A 5,274-nucleotide genomic window follows, 5' to 3' on the forward strand; every position below is an offset into this window, starting at 1 on the left:
AAATGAACTATTAAAAAATGCAGCAACAACAAAAACATTAATTTCACTTTTGATCGTAGTTAAGAAAACAAAATTTTGAAAAAAAAATTCATGGGGATGGAAAATGTAAGCATAAAGTTCAATTAACAAGTGATTATAGAACTACCGGGCGCATTACATAGCAGGCTTTTGCTATTAACAAAACTAGTGTTTGACCCGCGCAATGCGTGGGATCATTTTATAATTTAGGCTCACCTTTACATCACTCACACCATAAAACTCCTTTGATAGGTTTGACCTTTGTGTTGCATATAAGACATGCAAAAATAATACCCCATCTGTTGTTAACATTAACAATCTTGGCTTTGCATGTCACCAATTAATTTGATCTATCTGTGATAAAATTGTATATATGTTAAGATTATGCTATTCCTTTTTATTTATTTAACAGATTAACAGCATTCCTAATACTTGAACAACTTGGACTTCAAAAAAGTAAAAAAGTAAGAGACCAAGCACAATAGATTAATAGGTTTCCTGATATTTAGTTTTCTAAAAGTTGGCGATTTCCTGTAATGGTTTGCATTTTGATTTTCTCAACATCAAATATTTGCCTTGTTCATGGCCTTCAATTGTTATTTGTTAATGGCTTTGAAATTAGAAGCTTTTTAATGTAGCACCTATAAAAATGCATACTCATAGCATTCTCAATTTTCATCAATCTTATTCCCAAAATAAGGCTGCACTGAACAGTACGGCACTCTAACAAAGACAAATGAATTACAATCTACAATTATAACTAAGTTCAAAATTAGAATCACATATATTACAAAACTTAAATTCATGTTGATATAAGAGTCTTAGGATGCTCAGATTACAAAACCATAGCCTAAATACAGAAAATTAAATCTCTCATAATCTGAAATAAAACAGAAAATTAAGTAAATAAGAAAAGGGTACGGAGAATAGAACTTGGTGCATAATTCTTAAGCATTTTTTATGCTTCCAAGTCTTCTATTTCAGCAACTATTTTTCTATGATGGAAGAAAGTTATCCATCCAGCCCTTTAGGAGGTCCTTTGGGCTTAATTTCCTTTGTGACTTTTGGAATGTCAATGTCAAAGTTGATGTAGAGCTTTGTTGCCCATGTGAATGACAATCGATAGTTACCTACAAATATTTTAAATAAATTAGGCATTAACATTTGTCATGTTTTCATTTAAAGTATATGAGAATAATATCTAATAATATTTAAAAGAAACACTCAGACGATCAAATAGTTAAACTTAGAGGTGAGAAAAACATAACTTTCATTTCACAAAAATGATATAACTCTCATGCTCAACACATATTGCAAAGATCAAAACCACATCTATATTTCATACCCAATTGACAAAACACAAAGTAGCAAGGCACAGATTAATTAAGTTTAAATATAACTTAAGAAACCAAAATGCTCTAAACCAACAATACTCAAACTAAAGCAATTAACAACATTAATGGATTAGAAAATCTAAATAAAAATCATAATACTCCATTGTTTCATATTGAGTAGAAAAGAAAGGGAAAGCGTAACTTTTTTGGATGGACTTTTCGCTCTGGGTTAATACCATAGCTGGAGAAGTGTGTGACTCCAATAGGAGTGGAGTTCTCTGTCTCTTCTTTTGTGGTTCTTGTTCCAAAAGACAAAGACCTCTTTTTTTCATTTAGTAGCTATTGTGGCTCTTGATGTTTTAACTTTTAAGGGTAGAGGCAATTAAACGAAAGAATTGGAGAAATGAAGAGTTGTTTATTTGAGAAGGGGAAGAGCCGAAAAAGGAGAGAGGGAGAGAGAGAGAGAGTTATTAATTTAAGAGATTAAAAGAATCGGTCAAGGAATTTAGACAGATGACTCCAATTTCAGATTTGAATTGAATAATAAATTGACATATGCATTCAAATTTACATAAATAAACCCACACTCATACTCAAATTAATAACTAACCCCCCGTTCTCCTCCAAACAAATCACACAAACGATGCTTCAAAGGAAATTAATGACCAAAACCTTAATTATATTTTTCATCCAAATTCAAAACCAAAGCCTTAATCATATGTTAGCAGTAAATTTGGAAATAAAATTTAAAACTTTAACTATAATATTTTGAAAGTTAAGATGGTGGCTTGAAGTTGTAAAATAGGGTGGCACTAGTTTGACAGTGGTAAATTTCCTTAGATCTCTCTCTCTCTCTCTCTCTCTCTCTCTCTCTCTCTCTCTCGCTCTCTCGCTCTCTCAAGGAATTTTAATGATCTTGATTAAACCCTATAATCAACACAATAAGAAATAGAGAAAGCAGAAAGGTAAAGGAAACATTAACAAAAGACATTTCAGTTAAACATTAAAGAAAACCACAAAATAAATTAGAAAACAAATAGAAAGCCAGAGGTTATATAGGCCAAAGGAAAGCATCCAGAGGAGGAGAATAACACCATCAATTAACTATGCAATCAAAGTAATAGTATTTGAATAGGAAAAGCAATCGTGGGAAAACAATGAACTGGGAATTGCAAAAACTACTGGCAGACACAGTATTTGAAGAAGGGAAAAAAATATGTTATGGCCTTGGGTATATATTGTTGAAGAAAATTCAAATAAGATATATGTAAAGAAACATCTAGAAGAAGTCCTATATTCAAATAGAAAAAATAACAAAATAACTCACATTAGAAATGTGTAAAAGAATAATTACCTGTTTAGTGACAGATTGTTGTACAGAGAGAAGTGGCATCCAGCAGCATAGATGTGGTTGATAGCATAGTATGCAGATTGTAAAATTAATCACATAACAGCCGGCCCTGAACTGTTTCAATCCTAAAATCCAAAACAAAAACAAATAAACAAAAAAAAAAATTTCTAACCCAAATACCTAAATCAATCAATCCAACCAAATATCAAAACATAAAGCATATTTAACACTCAATTAAAAAGAAAATTACAGGTGACTGTTCAAATAAAATGGAAACTATACTTGGTAGTACTGTTTTTACTCAGATTGCTTCCAAGGATTTGCCTTTTCACCTACAAACCTAGAAAAGAAAAGTTAAAGAAAAACCCTTTAATTTTTTATTACACAGATTTGGAATAGAAATCAATCAATGACAAATGAAATTCACAATTGAATCCAAGAGAGAGTTAAATAAATAAATGCTGAATGGAACGATTGGAAACTCTTGGCCAGGAATGCTCATTCAAGAAGCGTAAAAGAAATTGAAAAGATCAAAAATACTCTGCTCTCTATGTGATTGAAAAATTCTTAACGGGTTCATTATCTCAACTGAAGGCTTTTTTCTTCCTTTTCTTCTTTTAAAATATGGCAACCATTGGCAAAAGAGACACAAAGACCTAAACTGAAACCAATCCAAACAAATATAAAAACACTTGATCAAATTTAATGCATAAACTGAAATGACCTAAATTGAAACCACTCCAAATAAAATATCAAATTATGATCATATTTAATGAACAAACTGAAAAATGAAGAGAGAAACTTATCAGTAGTGGTTCTGACTGATGATGGTGGGAGGATTGTCGTTAATGGGAAGTCTGCCTAATACTGACTTTGTTCTCTTCTTTTTTTTTCTTTTTTTTTTAGTAATAACCAATCAGTCAGTAACAAACGAAAAGGAAATTCATTTAGAAATAAATGCAATAGAAGATGGTTAATTGACAATCACAACTCCTTATCAATCCAACATGAGATCAAAACATGCATAACAGGAAAAAACAGTAATACACAAAGAAACAATAATTATAGCAGCAATTACATGACAAATTCCAACTCTTTTCGCCCTCCACCCGTTCTTTTATGCAGCCAAACTCTCTGTATAAGGCCAATTTTTCAACAAATCCATTAGAAACAGATCAATATCAAGAAAATCATAAAATATGAATAATCCAAATAGGAAATAAGCCAGAGAACCATATCAGGGAGGTACCAAAACTTTATCACAACAAAACTAAATAGTTTTATTCCCCTCTAAATTAATTTTAAAAAAATCTAAGATTTATGAATTGAAATTTATTTTCTTTCCCTCATTTTCTCAAAACCTAATAAACGAAATCCCCATCACAACCAATCAAAAACCATATCTAAAAACTCGAAACTTTTAATTTTCACACACTTTCTCAGTACCCAAACAGAAAACAAACACACACGGAGAGATAGAGAGAGCAATACCTTAGTACAATGTTGTCGTCTAGGGTTTGTTTTGGGTTTTCTTCTGTAGTAGTGATAGGGTTGAAGTTGAGTTGGTCTGATGAATCGGTCGCCATTGTATGAGAGAATCGGGGATTGCGTGAGAATGGCACCTCTGATCGCTTACTTCTTTCTCATCTAAGTTTTGGATTTTGATCTTGGGGGAAGGATTTGGTTTTGATTTTTGGGTTTCTGAGAAGAGAGAGGAGTTATGGGTTTCTCTCCTTTCTCCTTGAAACGTGTCGCCATTGTTGGGATCTCTTGCTCTTGCTCTCGCTCTCGGTCTCACTGTGTGTTAGGGTCTTCGATGCACCTCATATCTCTCTCCTTTCTCCATGTACCACTCTCTCTTTCTTTTTTATTTTGTTTTAAGCAGTTAGTTTATTTTTATACCCAGAGGCTCCAAACAGTGTTTTAACATTGTGAAAGATTGTAATTTATCACTTTTTAAATGGTAAACATGGCAACATTTGCAGGGGCCTTTTTTCCTAACGTGGTAGCACCTCGTTAAAGGCTTCTGCTATTATATATAGTATTAGATTAGATTAGATTAGATTAGATTTATCATCTTTCCTTGAGCGGTGGAAAAAGTAAGCTTTAAGTTTCCTTGACCGGCCAACTGTAAATTATTTACTACTCTGAAACATGTATTCAGATGATCTGGTTGAACCGCACCTACAACTGAAAGGTAAAATAATTCAAAATTTTATATCATTACCTTGAAGAATGGATTTCACGTTTTTGGCACTTGAAATAGTGTATGGCTGGTGTCTCGGTTCTCGGACTAATTTGACCTAAGTACGCCCTAACATTGTAGTTCCTTGTCCACATTGTCACTGGCAGGAGGAAGGAGTTACGATTCAATTTCCCTCCACTCAAAGTCATGAACGGTAACATTTTCATTGATAACCTAAAGAGAGTTAGATCTTGTAAGTAGGAATAAAAGTTATGCCAATCTATTTACACTGGAAGTCTGGAACATGTTGGATAATGATGAAACAGTGGGATTGCCGAAGTACATGGAATACATTCACACACACATACACCCCAAAGAACTACTGT

The 5,274-nt window shown here is 32.7% G+C and overlaps 1 long non-coding RNA gene across 1 annotated transcript; it reads right to left on the reverse strand.

The window, feature by feature from the left end:
* Positions 1 to 779: 779 nt before the first annotated feature.
* On the reverse strand, positions 780 to 4,574 carry LOC115976364. The gene is made up of 5 exons (XR_004088302.1): positions 4,195 to 4,574; positions 3,782 to 3,837; positions 2,986 to 3,043; positions 2,707 to 2,828; positions 780 to 1,148 (listed from the first exon to the last, which is right to left on the reverse strand). It is a non-coding gene; the product is annotated as an uncharacterized LOC115976364 (long non-coding RNA).
* Positions 4,575 to 5,274: the final 700 nt, after the last annotated feature.

Source organism: Quercus lobata, chromosome 2 (genome assembly GCF_001633185.2).
Source record: "Quercus lobata isolate SW786 chromosome 2, ValleyOak3.0 Primary Assembly, whole genome shotgun sequence".
NCBI classification, from domain to species: Eukaryota; Viridiplantae; Streptophyta; class Magnoliopsida; order Fagales; family Fagaceae; genus Quercus; species Quercus lobata.